At 33.2% G+C, this 16472-nt stretch overlaps 1 pseudogene; it reads right to left on the bottom strand.

Annotated features, from left to right (window-relative positions):
* Nucleotides 1–669: 669 nt before the first annotated feature.
* LOC132733072 (beta-hexosaminidase subunit alpha-like) lies at nt 670–16077 on the bottom strand (annotated as a pseudogene).
* Nucleotides 16078–16472: the final 395 nt, after the last annotated feature.

Below are 16472 nucleotides of genomic sequence, written 5' to 3'. Positions count from 1 at the left end.
CATCAAGGATTTATATTACCAGAGGAGGGATGTGCCTCCTTCTGCCTTCTGTTTGGTGATTTGAAGGGGGCAGCAGCCCCCCCCCCTTATCGCCTAGAATATTTTGAACCTGTGATCGAGAGGCTAAAATTGGCTCAGTTTGAAAAGCCTTTGCCTATATCTCTATATCTCAATCCATTAAGAAGTTGCAGCACTTTGAAATCAGTTTGGATGGAAAAACTCAACGCAAAATAGTGATTTTTGGCAATTTTGAGATATCCCCCCGTTGCCATGGTTACGGAAAATGTAAGAATGAGCATGCCGTTACAAAGGCTATGGTGCAGTCAACATTTGTGCCAAAAAGGCCATGGTGCAGTCAACATTTGTGCCAAGTTTGATGAATATTGAAGCATCTTAAAAATTATAGTTTCATAGCAATCTGAACTTGTAAGGAGGCTTTTCAATGAAAACAGCCATTTTTACAAAATGCTCATGCATTAATGGGTTAAATACTTAATGATGATTCGGTAACAATATTTTCGAATTTTTCGACAATTTCAACATCAAAATTCTCGGGCTTGTCATTTACAGCAAATTAAATGCCTTGATTTTACATAAAATGTTTTATTTTCTGGCGCATGAGCAATCTACATATAGGGCTACACAGAAGCATATAAATTATGACCACAAGAAAACCAGCAGCGTCTTTGAAATTTAACATTTATTCTAATAAATAATGCCGCGATATTTTAATAAATATCAATAATATATAAACAATAACTTCAAAATGTAGAATGAAATAATAAATATCAATGACTAGACCAGTGAATTGAAGAAGGCAAAATTATAATCATGTACAAACAACAAATGTCAAAATGGGGTTAATACATTTAAAATGAAACTTTAATCTGAAACTCCAGTGGATATAATTAATGCCCTGATTTGTGCGAGGCACGAAGTTTAATCCGAGCTAACTATATACAAGTTTCAGAGAAGTTTTTCTTTGGCACTGTTTATACAAAGACTAACACTATAACGTATACGTATTAAATAGATGATTTAGCACATTATTTATTTAATCATTAATAATAAATATCCAATTAAGAAGCAGTCGTAGTAATAGCAGTTTCGTCAGTAGAAGCGCTTGTATTCTCTTGAAGCACCGATACGAGAAGTAGCAGCAGAAGCACCAAAAGTAGTGTAGCAGTAGTAGTGAATGTTATATAGCAATTGCAGCAACAGTAATAGCGTTAGCAGCTTCAGCAATACAGAGGTAGCGGTGAAGGTACAGGTAATAGCAGTAGTAGTAGCAATAGCAGCAGTCATTTTATTTACAGCAGTTCAGCGGTAGTATTGGAGATAAAGGTAATAGCAGAAGTAGTGTCAACTGCAGCAGTTATTTCAGTTACAGGAGTTCAGCGGTAGTATTGGAAATAAAGGTAATAGCAGAAGTAGTGTCAACTGCAGCAGTAATTTCATTTACAGCAGTTCAGCGGAAGTATTAGAGATAAAGGTAATAGCAGAAGTAGTGGAAACTGCAGCAGTTATTTCAGTTACAGGAGTTCAGCGGTAGTAGAAATAAAGGTTATAGCAGAAGAAGAGAATGCAGTTTCAGCATTGTAGCGGTAATAGTAGAGGTTAATTTATAACAGCAGCAAACAGCAGTGATAGCAGAACCAGCAGTACTGTGGTAGAAGTAGAGACAAAGGTTATAGCAGTAGAAGGAAGCAGCAGCAATATCAGTTTTAGAAGGGTTAGTAGAGGTAAAGGCAGTATCAGTTTCAGAAGTACAGCGGTAGTAGACTAGTGAAGATAAAGGTAATAATAGCAGCAGCAACAACAACAATGGCAGCAGCATAAGCAGTTTAAGCAGTACAGTGGTATTAGTGTAGATAAAAGTAATATTACTGTTGTAGCAACAACAGTAGTGCTCAGCTTAGCAGTAGCAGTAACTGCAATAATTCAAAATAATTAACCAAAAACTTTATAGAAACTAAAACAGTACTGAGTAATATCATATAATCTCTTGTACTTCAAGTCATTGCACAAATATCAAAAATCTGTTAAATTTAGCCTAAAATGGACTTTTTTATCCTAACACATGTGTACTATATAGAGAGATACGTTCTTGGATTTCAAACTAAGATATTGCCGAAAAACGGCCTTTTATCGTATATTCTACATGTATATATTGCAAGTTCTACACATCAAACTTTACTATTTTACTATAATCTTAAAATCTAAAAATTTTCAATTCTTGCATTATCACTTCCTTCCGCATGAATCTATTTGTGACCATCAAGAGTGCAAGACCAGATATACATATGTATTTCAAAGCCGAATCATCGGTCATAACATCGTCTCCAGTTGTGACATAATCGAGCACGTTGGATGTCGTCTGCTAGACTCATGTTAATGACAGTCTTACAAGTTTGTATCAAATGTTTACAGTCTCCTACTTCCAGCTGACCTGTAGCAGTTTCCTTTGATATTTTGGATATAGCTTTCAAGCCGTATTTGGACAAAAGAAAACATATCCCCTTCTCCTGCGGCACACAGAAACGAAAACGATCATGTAAACTCCCGCCGCTGTCAGCATAATATTCACAAATGGTAAATACTGAAATCAAATTTAAGAAGCTGTTTAATATATCAACAACATATATCAAAACATTCAATCAACTCTAATAATTTAGGCTGTACCAATATATATAATATAAAATGTCCCTATTGATGTTTGAATGTAATATAATTTTAGCTATACAGAAAAAGGAGAATCATCATGGAGAGACTAATAGTGTAGTTATAGACATAATGGATTCTAACGGTTAAATTTCCGATTCTAAATTGTGTATAAAGGTTTTTAAAATTTTGACCAACGAGAGACACCCATGTGACCCACTTTTGTAAAAATGGCTTTTAAGCACGTTTTCAAATATAAATAAGATCTTCAAGAATACAAAAAATCTCCCTTTTCAAACAAATGCAAAATGTGAAAAAGTTTGAAGACGCACCATTGGTCTATAGGGCATATTAAAATGCATACGTATATACAGATACAAAACGTATAAAGATATTTAGAAGGTTTTGAGAATTATTAATGTAGGTAATTTACTTTTGTAACTTACATGGTGAAAATGAGAAAGAAAAAATATAGACACATTTCCTTTTTCGTTGTTTAGAGCAAACTGAGCTTCCGGTTCAGCCGCAGCGTTTATCTCGTCGTCTTCAAGTCCATCTAATGGTCCGTCTTTGGGTCTTAAACAATAATCAGGCCCTGATATATGACCGGTTGGAAGACCTCGGCTTAAATGTTGAATATAGGGTTGTAGACGTATGAAAAATTATATGTTTACTTATGAGTATGCACATGTCCACATACAAATTATGTGAATTAGCGTTAGCATCAATACTTAAAAATCTTTAACATATATTTATCGAATGTTCTAAAAACATTGATGATAACGGAATAGGATGATAACTATCATCATCATCATAATCGCCATCGTCATCAAGAATACCAAGAAATCTCCTTTTACAGACAAATACAAAATGTGAAAAAGTTTAAAGGCATCATCATCATCATCAACATCAACATCGTCGTGATCATCATTATAATCATCATTATCATCATCACCATCGTCGTCATCATTATCCTCATTATCATCATCATAATCATCATCATCATTATCATAATTATCTAACATCTTATAGAATAGGTATTAATTTGAAATTGTGATTTATCTGAACATTTGGAATAAGTTTCATGCAGCATCAACTTTATTTGATACTCACAAGATCATGCGACATCTCTGTTCTTCAATACGTCTTGCAGCACTTCCCATGTCTGTAGTGGATTTCGGACTCCAGAGACGCTCGGCTGGAGCTGATGCCCGAGGCCTGAATAAATGTTTTAGTTAGTTTTATTGACCTGACACTGACAGCGCAATTTCATTGTTACTTTAATATGACTTTATATCACAGATAAAGCCCATGCACATATATATGAAATAATCAAATGTTTGAAGTCTTTGAGGGTGGGACCAAAAAGATAATGTTGTAATCAAACACAATGACGGGCAGAAGGATGAAAAATAACTAATTTCTTCAGACCTAGCAACACCCGCACTGCCCTAGGGATGGAACCGGTCTATAAATTACCTTTTTATATATAATTTAAGAATACATACCACATAAAGGACATGATAGTATCTGTAGTGATGTATTCAGCCCAGAGACAAGCCTCACCTCCTAGAATCTTGCCTTTCTCTTCTGCTTCTGAAATTGTAAATGTTAACGACAATTACTGGTAACTTGTTTTCTGCAATCAAAATCATCACTCTTCAAAATTTCAAGATAACCGCATTAGAGACTTTTCTGCAGAATATTTCCATCAAATTTCCACTTGAAACTGAGATCAAATTGTTTGAGATTGCCTTGTGACATGGATAATGCTTACAATAAATAACGAACCTGTGTAATACGGTGAGGGATCACACTTGTAATATTCCGGCCACATTGGCTGTGTTTTGTAATGGTCAAGGTACCAACAGGAGGAGTAAAGTGCACGGTATCCACGCTCATTCAGTGATCGAACATTACTTGGTTGACCCATCCACACTTGTAATATGGAATCACGTGGTACCTGCCGGATGAAAATCGCTAAGATTAATACATAATGATCTTTCAAACATAAGAGTAACATAAGGTCTATTTAACAACAATTGTTAATGCATCACTAAGATTATAAAGTTCATTTTTAAATATAAAATCAGCAATACCTACCGCATAACTTTTTCTCTGTTTCAATTTAAAGTATTCTTATATTATCAATTGCAATGCAAACATCCGCGACACTAAGATTATAAAGTTCATTTTTAAATATAAAATCAGCAATACCTACCGCATAACTTTTTCTCTGTTTCAATTTAAAGTATTCTTATATTATCAATTGCAACGCAAACATCCGCGATTTTGTCGAGCTCTATGTATACAAATTGAACAAATTTATATAATACAGCTCAAACTAATAAAGAGAAGAAATTGTATTAGACTTTGAAAAAAAGCTCTTCGAGATTTTTCTCGGAAACAACGCTATAAAGACAACATTGATGTACACCATTGTTCGAAATGACTCTTTTTAAGTATAGCGGGGTAAATAGCGCAATGGTTTAAACAAAGTTTTTATGGATACGGAATAGAAAGTAATATAAAAATTAACTTAATTTAGTTTCCTATCACAAAATAACCAAAAGTCCTTGGTGGGATCGTAAGTAAAATAACAAACATAAAGTCGGTATTTACCTACATCATTTGTATTTTTAAGAACGTAAAGTCGGTATTTACCTACATCATTTGTATTTTTTAAGAACGTAAAGTTGGTATTTACCTACATCATTTGTATTTTTAAGAACGTAAAGTCGGTATTTACCTACATCATTTGTATTTTTAAGAACGTAAAGTCGGTATTTACCTACATCATTTGTATTTTTTTAGAACGTAAAGTCGGTATTTACCTACATCATTTGTATTTTTTAAGAACGTAAAGTCGGTATTTACCTGTACATCATTTGTATTTTTAAGAACGTAAAGTCGGTATTTACCTACATCATTTGTATTTTTAAGAACGTAAAGTCGGTATTTACCTACATCATTTGTATTTTTAAGAACGTAAAGTCGGTATTTACCTACATCATTTGTATTTTTTTAGAACGTAAAGTCGGTATTTACCTACATCATTTGTATTTTTAAGAACGTAAAGTCGGTATTTACCTGTACATCATTTGTATTTTTAAGAACGTAAAGTCGGTATTTACCTACATCATTTGTATTTTTAAGAACGTAAAGTCGGTATTTACCTACATCATTTGTATTTTAAGAACGTAAAGTCGGTATTTACCTACATCATTTGTATTTTTTAAGAACGTAAAGTCGGTATTTACCTGTACATCATTTGTATTTTTAAGAACGTAAAGTCGGTATTTACCTACATCATTTGTATTTTTAAGAACGTAAAGTCGGTATTTACCTACATCATTTGTATTTTTAAGAACGTAAAGTCGGTATTTACCTACATCATTTGTATTTTTTAAGAACGTAAAGTCGGTATTTACCTACATCATTTGTATTTTTAAGAACGTAAAGTCGGTATTTACCTACATCATTTGTATTTTTTAAGAACGTAAAGTCGGTATTTACCTACATCATTTGTATTTTTTAAGAACGTAAAGTCGGTATTTACCTACATCATTTGTATTTTTAAGAACGTAAAGTCGGTATTTACCTACATCATTTGTATTTTTAAGAACGTAAAGTCGGTATTTACCTACATCATTTGTATTTTTAAGAACGTAAAGTCGGTATTTACCTACATCATTTGTATTTTTAAGAACGTAAAGTCGGTATTTACCTACATCATTTGTATTTTTAAGAACGTAAAGTCGGTATTTACCTACATCATTTGTATTTTTAAGAACATCTTCCCACATGATGAACGACTTTTTCTGTTCTTTCTCGCTTGCTGTTTTCTTGAGTGTTTCTATCAACCTGGTTTAAAATGAACATAACACATTAAATCTAGATGATTGATTATATTTATTAAAATAACAATTTTCGTGAAACTATGCGTTCTTTATTAAAGCTGAAACGTCTGCATGACCGCTTGTGCGCTCACAATTGTCTTGTTCATGAACGCTTAAACTTTTACAATTGTCTTTTTCTGCACGGACCACGTTAAAACACCCGTGTTTTTGTATGAACACTGAAACGCCCTTAACTACCTTCTGCATGGCCGCTAAATCGCCCAAAATCATTTTGTTCATGTTCGCTAAAACGTTCACAATACATGTAATCGAGCATTTTCTGTATGCATGCTAAATAATTACAACATTATTGTCTTCTTCAGAAAACCGCCCATTAAAGTTCTTTAAGGACTCTTAAACTCTCACATATTTGTATGCTCTTGAATTATTGCTTAACAGAAGATTTTTGAAATACGTGTATAACATTAATTAAACTATTTCTTACTAATATGGGAAGGGCTTAATCTAATGTTCTAAGGACTTGTTAACCAATCCATTTGCATTTTCGTATACTCATTATTTGTATGATATGTTTGTAAACATGTACTTGATGCAATAAAAAAATTTTAAACTAAAATGAAAAGAAAAAAGAAAAAAGCTCAATCCCCAGCTAAAAAAAACACGAAAAAAAAAAACAACAAACAAACAAAGAAACAAAAAAAAATATAAAAGAAAAAATAACAGAAGAACAGAAACAACCCACCACCATCTCTTGTTTGTGACAAGCCGTTATGCTTTGTATGTAAAGTACAATATGGATTTGATACAGATTTTTATCCTGAAAATAAAAACGAGGCTAGATAGAGTGCACTATGGATTTAATATGGAAATTTTGAACTCGGAGAAATTAAAACGAGGCTAAATTGTTAAAATTCTGATTCTGCTGGAATATGACGTGGTGCAAACGCTTGAAGTTAAATGGTTACATTTAGGTCTGGAATAAGAGCGCAAAAAAGAACAAGTTACCTTTTGAAGTAATACCCAACACCTTTATTTACATATGCCTGGGCATTATATCGGGCTTCATATGCTGGTATATCTGCGTGCCTCTGCAAAAAATCACGTATCTCTGGATTGGTCGCCCTGAAAAATACACAGAAACATGATATACCAGAAAAATAATATGAACAAACTTGAAATAAAGACAGTCAAACTTTGCTTGATTTGAATAATTGTATGTACAATTATTTTGGTGGTTGTTTTGGTAGTTTTCACTCCGAGTCACTTGAAAGCTTTAAGATTATTTGAACCACGCTCGAGTTCGCTCGCCGGAACTAACCAGCATTGTTGTAAATATATATAAGGAAACACGGTCATGGCCCGGGTAGGGCTTTAACCAGGAATCCCTTAATTGAGAAGCAGACACATTAACCACTGGGCCATCGCTAATATGCATGTGTATTATACTCAAACGTATATAATTTCATACATACCAACACGTGCTGTGCAGTTCATCACCGCCTAGATGTACAAAGTTCTCGGGGAAAACGTCATAGATTTCGCTGAACAACCGCGACATAAACGTGTAAGTCTTATTTTTGATAGGGTCTATTGGGCCCATTGGTCCCCTCAATGGTGAACTACCAATGTAACACGTGCTTTTGATTTCAGGATACCCGAGCCATGCAAAGGTGTGCCCTAAAACAACAAAAGAAAGAAATGTGTCAACGTTTTATAATATGAGCCTAACAATTTATGTGTACGGTCACGTTATAAGGCCGTGTATTTGGAGAAATAATAATAATCTTAGGCTTACTCTACACATGTACATATAATGTGCTGCTGAAATAATGAACAAGTAAAGGTACATGTTTTTAAGAAAAATATTATGGTTCTTCATTAGGGTCTGTGTAAATTAATGAAATGGCCTTAGTGACAATGGCTAACGGAGACTGATGAATCTCAAGAAAATGTTCATGGATCGTATTCGCCTCTTCCTTCTTAACGAAAGGTCCATGGATCGCATTCGCCTCCTCTGACTCAACTAAAGGTCAATTGAGCACATCCTTCTCGTCCGTTTCAACAAAAGGTACATGGATCACATTCGCCTCTTCTGCGCCTCACGAGATCCTTGCCTGGCAGGAGCCATTCGAGTCAAATATTAGAGTGCTACACAATGAGTTGAAATCAGAGCCCGTGTACTTAAATACCAGTATTAGTTATTAGCTGTTAACAGATATTAATACAATTAGTTTACAGTGTAAAATCTCATAAATGTCCGATATTGCAGCTGGGACACTCCCAGTTGTTACATAAGTCGACGATCAAAGAAGTTTTCTAAGAAACATGCACATGGTGCAAGGAAACAATTAACTGTATAGGCATTTATGAGATTTCCTTCATGCAATTTAAACATTATTGACGTCCTTAAAGATTCGTTCATGTAATAATTGAAACATCTGCCATTAATCCTTGTGTTAAAATAATTGCTTTTGACGCAGATGGTGAATTAATCACTATGAATCAAATTATCTAATTATATATATGCAAATGCACGTGATTTATTCATGTTTTACAACATTCTGAAGTTCTTGATTATTTCACACCTGATAAAATATAACCAACGAACTTATCGTTATCGGATACAATCATATCAATTTTGCCTCGTTTTCATTTCGATGCCCTAAATTAATTCGTTCCTGTCCAAGAATCAACATCCTTACTTTATTTTTCAGAAAGTCTAAATGTTCATTTAGGGGCGTTTAATTCCGATCACAATAATCCTAAGCTTTACGGAAATAGCCGAGCAATTTTCATTGATTAAAATGATATTCATCCGCGTAATTTTTTATTGTGCATTTATTGACAATTCTATAAGCCAAAGCTACTTTTAAACTTTGAATGCGTGGTAATTTTTTGGATACTTGTAACAAAATAAAAATATGTATTTCTTTTACATAGCTAGTTTTAAGCTGTTTTGAGAATTATTTGTTGTTAGGTTTGTCGGGAAGCGCTGTGCCTAAGATTGAATGTCAGCATTGTATTTCCTGATCTGCGATCAGAAAATACTAAAAGCTAAGACTGTCGTGAAAAACATGTACTACATACCCGGAGAATCAAATTCTGGTAACACTCTCTTATTCCCCTGTACCTAGCGTATTCTATCAGTTCTTTGATGTCTGCAATCGTATACACAAGATCTGGATGGAAAGCACCCTGTAACATTAAAGAAATTTAATGCATTTAGCAGAAGAGAGAAATGCTTTTGTAAATTTATACAGAACATAATATACTTTACAAAATATTTTGGATTGAAGGCTTTTACATGCTTGAGGTACTATTTTATTTATGTTCACCTGATCTATATGCCTGTGCATTTAATGAATAAAATGACAAGTTCGTAAAAATCAAAGGTCCATAACTACAATTGTCTAACATGAGTTTCAGTGTATAATATAACATTTTGTAAAGTGATTGTTTGTGTTTTGAAATATCCGGAAAACACGTTCCTTGAGAAACTTCATATGCATAGTTATTATCGTGTAGTAAAAAAAGGGGACAGAAACTTTCCTCAACGGCCGTAACTCTACATTGAGCACCCGGTTATTTTCATATTAAAATATAGTAACATTACGAACAGTTTCTTTCAGGTGAGCGAAAACTTTCTGTTTAATACTCCTTATTTCAATTTTATATCAGGAATTCAAATATAAAACTAGAGATGGTGTATTTACATTTTCGCTGAGTTTTGGGAAAACTTCACTTTGGTACGGGAAGGAGTTGTCGTCCACCATGTGCCAGTGTAATACGTTCATCTTGTTGTAAGCCATTCCGTCCTATTTATGATAAAAATTAGTACATGTACATGTACAATAATATACATGGATAAAAATGTGTATATATTTTATTATAAAGTATTAAGATATAAGAATCAAGGTCGTAATTTTTCTTTAGAATTTTGGACCAAAGGTGAAAGCCTTAAACATAGAACATTGAATTCTTAATTGCTTAGATCAAGTAAAGTACTTGAAATGGAAAAAGATTAACAAAGAATGATAAAGAAATATTCGTGCGATTCTTATATTTTATTTAATGAAAAGCGTTGCAAATGACATTTTGGTGCCATTTGCACAATATAAATGAACCGCGTCATGACAAAACCAACATAGTGGGTTTGCGAACAGCATGGATCCAGACCAGCCTGCGCATCCGCGCAGTCTGATCAGGATCCATGCCGTTCGCTATCAGTTTCTCTACTTGCTATAGGGTTTGTAAGCGGACAGCATGGATCCTGATCAGACTGCGAGGATGCGCAGGCTGGTCTGGATCCATGCTGGTCGCAAACGCATTATGTTGGTTTTGTCATGACACGGCTCAAATGATGATTCTGAGAATAACCTGAACATTTGAACACAAGTTGGTCTAAACTACATAAATCTCGGTAAAATATGCCTAGCCCCGTTATGCAAAAAAAAACAACAACAAAAACAAACAAACAACCCCAATGAAAAAAAAAACAAATTTAGTAACTTTACAAATTCATATTTTAAAAAGAGTATTTATAATAAATAAAATAGATTTAACAAAATGATTTACCAAAACATGTTTAATGGCGAACTTGTGTATATAATGTCTGGAGGTATCAAGCAAAATGCCTCTGTGAGGAAAACGAGGCTCGTCCTCGATTTCAGTTACTCGAGCGTATATCTGAAATCAAAGATCAAACACATAAAGGTTCACACAAAAATAGTCAATACTGAAAATGGCAAAATGAAACGGAAAAAATATTTACGGTTTGATAATTATTATTATAACTGAAATGTTGGGATATGCAATTTTAGAGATATATAGATTATTAGATTCTATATAAGAAATACTTGTATTTGAGAACGCTGTAAGCTAAAAATATATTGATCATTTCCGTTATGCACTATATAGGTTTATGCAGGTACGTATATTAATAATATACGTACCTGGTTTATGATGTGTTTTACTGCTTTTTGCATCACATAATTTTTTGGGCATAATTTAATGTTTCTGGAAAATTGTTTCCCATTCGGAACACATTACCGATTAACAATACTTGAAAACTGTCTATGTTATAGAGAACGCTACCTCACTGGTTTGCCTTTTTCTAAACAGCAACTGACTAAACGTTTCCAGCCCTCGCAGAGCCCCCCAAACCTGGCCAGCTGTGATTCGTGTACCATCTGGTCGAAGGACAAGTTGATCTGTCTCAAAAATAAGAAAGAACCATTAAGTCTATTTATTCTTACATAATAACGGTTTATGTTGAACATTGATTTAATTAAATGTTCATCATGTTTCTAAATATATTTCCTTAATGGTCACCCTGATTATGTTTTATGCTTGCTTTCTGGCGTTCCGTGCCTAATGTTGCGGTTGTGTAAATAATTAAGAGTAAAGGCCATAAACATTTATTGCTTTTATTTGCTTATGCTCCAGTTTTTCTGTCTATAAACTTGGACAAAAATATACCGATATATACATTACATTGTATGTAAATAAATTATATGTTCTATGTGTCCCAGTCTTTACTTACAAGACTCATTCATGTCAACATGCGGATACCCACAATCCTCTGAGGTGACGTCAATTTCAAGATTCGGCATACTTTGGACCTCTTCATACTTCTTTTCTTCATACCGTTTTCGATCAGCTTTCGTTTTTCCGTCAAAATTGTAAACAAATTCATAATGTTCTTCTATAACGTGATTTTGAATGATTTTAGTGTATCGTTTAATTGCTTGTGTTAAAATATCACAAGATTTATTGAGCACTGAAATTTTAAATTGTTCTCTGTCTAGTTTTAAAATACTCTCTCTCTCAGACTTGTATTTCTTCGGCAATGGCCAAGGCTCTCCGGTTGAAGAAAATGGCGCCGTTTTAATCGGCGGCTTGAAATCATATCGACTGTCAATGTTCAGGTCGAAGCTAGTACTTTGGTATCCGGATATTAGTCTGACAACTGGTTTGCTATGTTCATCAAGAAATCTTGCCAAGAAGGGGTTGTGTGGAGCTTGGTCCTCTCTTTTGTTAGGTTTTCGTAGCCTTTTGCCAACTGCATATTAAAATAACAAAGGAGTTAGCTATAGTTCTAGTCACAAATCTTGGAATTATATAATAAATATACAATTTATTATGTATGTACATGAATTATGTATAAATAAAAAAATCAACAAAAGAAATATTGACAAGACACGAACGTTGGCAAATCGAATACAAACAGAAAAGTATATGTAGTTGGTTTCGGTGTCAACCCCTCCATTATTGGAACAGGAATGCAGGGGGTTATTCAGCTGACTTGCATAAACCTTATTGACTCAGATTAAGAAAACTGTAATACATGTGAATGTATTAATTAACATAAATTTTCATTTTTTTATTAAATTTTATTCAAGAAGCCACAGTCCTTTATTGCATCTGGGAACTTCTTTGAACATGTTTGTCTTCACCAGCCAAGTCTGAGTTGTAGGTGTAAGCTGTCTTCATTGTCATATATATAAAAGACTTGTAGGTAACATCAAATCGTACATATTAGTTCTGGCTTCCAAAACTTTATAAGCCGCTTTTTGATATTTTTGATTTCCATCTCATGCGGCATGTCATAGTATATAAACGGGTACGCTGAAGACCTTAAGCTACGTATGTATGAGAGTCACTTTTAGTTTTTGGTTTGTTTTATTTATTTTTTGTGTGTCGTCAACCGCCCGTCTGGAATACCTTCACAATTCTACTTTATAACATGTATTTTTCATAACACATTTGTTCCTTGGTGTTCTTGGATAGTTATATGTAGTATTAATTAAATATTTTATGTTAGCTAAAAGAGATATATTATATACATAATGTTTTGATTAAATGCACCATAGAGACTGAGCAATTGAAAAACTGAGTCCATTAATAAAAAATAAGTTCAAAGTTCAAAATATGAATAAAATGCTTAAACTTACTAGAATCAGGTATTCCTTGAACAATCACGTAACATCCTGAGGTAATCATAAAAATTAATACATGTAGTCTTTGAATTTTCATAATTCTGAAAATATATATATAGATTTAAATTAATAAAGTATGTAAGTTAACACGGCCCATAAGTCAAAACGGGCACACTCTCCTTTGTTCTATATTGGCAAGACAGATAACAGCAAACAACGATATTCATGATTGTTTTAGAAACAAATATCGTTTATACTAAAAAGCGATTTAAAACAAATACATGTAATAATATTGATGATGAATAATGACAACTTCAACTTTAGCGGGGGGAAATAGAGAGCCCTTTCATTCATTTTTATTTCAGACGCCTGGCACCCGAGAAAAACCCTAATCTAAATGGAGGGAATCAATGGCACACGTAATGAAGTGCTATACAATATGAAATGTATGCATGTATCTCTTTTATATAATACGGTGATATTTCAGATATCGGTGATTGGCTTATTACACACACACATATATACTGGAAGCTGTAATTGACCCAGCTGTTAGTTTTTTTCTTTATTTTTTTTTGTAGGCCTATAGCAGTTTTTATAATTGATCTAGGGATGCTTGTAGCGTGCTTTCAAAAGCAAACAATATTTTTCTTAAGTGGCAGATGTGAAATAGTTCATTCAGAGTAGTTTTATCTACTATATATCTACGATTTACGAACAACAATTGATTGTTTTGTCCTTTTAATTCTTGCCAATAATCAACAAACAAAAGTCTTGAATAATCATGTGATAGAAAGCATAATTTCATCACGTAAAGAAAGGACAACCATGTGCGTGTCCTTTGACATTCAGCAAAGCATGCATGGATTCTGATTGCCATTACCCCCCATTTAACTAATGCATCAGGATTTGCATATCTTTTTGTTACAACTGTTGTTGTTGTTTTGTTGTTGAAGTTGTTATTTTTGTTTGTTTGTTTGGTAATTTTGTTTGTTTGTTTTGGGTTTTTTTCATGATAATTTCGCGTGTTTGGATTCGATTATTGATTGGCTGGACCACTATTTGGAGACGGACAAGCTACCAGTATTTTTCTTAATTATAGTTTGCATATATTTCTGTTTAAGTGCCCCAGCTGATCTATATAAGAAATTCATATTTTATGTATGTAGGCTTTTGGACATCAGTGGAGTTCTTTTAACGCATGATACAAGAAAAGTGAACTTGCAATGGTTACCATGATGTATTCATAATTATACATTACATAACGTATAGAACATTAAAACATACAGCATTAACGGCAATGAATAAACTATTGTCCGGTTAAAACCAGCTGTTGGCGAGAAGAAAATCTACATATCAGTATAATTCAAAGCATCACAGCGTCATGCGACAATCTCTAAACAATCTTGTACAAAAGTAGGCAAAAATCTGCTGAGCGAATTTATGTTGAAGAACATATGCTGTACGGATTATCTTTACGGATTATCTAACATATTCATTGACATGAACATAAAAAACAACATGAAATAAATCAAATGCTTTATCTGATTAGGCAACACAATGTTTGAAATGAGAATAAAACGTACATTCTTATACCTTAAAAACGTGTGACAGAAAGATACTTAACATTTTAGATTTAAATATTTATACATGTATAAAATAGAAAACAATTGAAATTTATAGTCATTTCTTTTGATGTTTATTACAGTTCCATTTTCTCGATGAATCAAACAATACTGGCAAGTGCTCTTGTGCGCCTCTTTCGCCTAGAAAACTTAAAAGAGAGAAAATCCTAATTAAGTAACCTATTGCAGGAATTTATTTTTTGAATGGCCGTGTAATACTTCATAACATGAGAGAAAATGTAGATGAGAAGTATTTGGTAGTGGACAACTGGGCAATTTCTTTACATGCTAAAAATTTAGATCATTTTGGTAAACGCACTAACAGCAGTCAGCATGTTATAACTCCGGCTCCTGCGCTTATATAAGGAATAACGGGCCTTTGATATCTGAATTATCTATACACCTTTGCCCAATGGTAAAATGCTCCCCGCTTGTTTGGCGCCAAATCAACAGACGTAAAGTAAACTCTTGCCTCTACCCTTGTGCATTGGCTGAGTGATAAGGGTTACATGTGTCTGGTACAAAAACAGGAAGTGGTAAGAGGTTGCGACTGAGGCAATGAAACTTGCCAGAATAATCATATATTCTGATTGGTATTCAATTTGTAAATTTTATTTTGTGGAGGTTTCTGTTTGGATAGATTCAAACCTATCTGTATTTTTTGTGTTTTATTTTACTATCATCTTTAAAAATCAGACAAAATTAATCAATAACATTACAACTAAAAAGGGAGAAAACATATAAATTGTAGAATTAATAAACAATTAAAGAAATATAAGCAAAATTACCTATTTTTGAAAAATATTTTTCTGTAATATTCCAATAATTAATTTATCCTTTTGTTTTAAGAATATGCAATAAGAAAAAATACTTTATGTACTAATTTGTGAATGTTTATTTATTTCTTAACTTCCTTGAACTGTATTACAAACGCGTTTAATGTTTCAACAATACGTCGGCCTAGAGCATGTGGCGCCCCCTGGCGATCACTTATGACAACTACATTGAATGAACTCGGATTAATTCCTGCGGCATGGTAACATCTTGTCACGTAATAGTTTTCAATATAAATCTAGAAATGTAATATTATTTGTAATATAATGATTTATACACGTTTTGTTTATTATATCTTTGAGTGTAAAAAAGTTACAAATTACAGCACCCGTTTACTTAATTTATAGATTATAAATTGTTGGATTTGGAGATAATTAAAGAAGTTTTACCCTCATTTACAAGACAAAGACAATACCACGTGTCTTCATATAGCACCAGATAAAGAAACAAGTTCTTGCAATTACATATTTAGTATACGTCAACGCGGTCAACTTGGGAACATTTTATTTTGGACAGCTTTGATAAATTGCAAATATTTAGTTAAATTATTTACAGTT

This window comes from Ruditapes philippinarum, unplaced genomic scaffold (assembly GCF_026571515.1).
Source record: "Ruditapes philippinarum isolate M1 unplaced genomic scaffold, ASM2657151v2 ctg467_1_1_1_1, whole genome shotgun sequence".
Taxonomy (NCBI): domain Eukaryota; kingdom Metazoa; phylum Mollusca; class Bivalvia; order Venerida; family Veneridae; genus Ruditapes; species Ruditapes philippinarum.
Note: the sequence above shows the minus strand (reverse complement) of the source record. Positions and strands in the feature narration are given on the sequence as shown.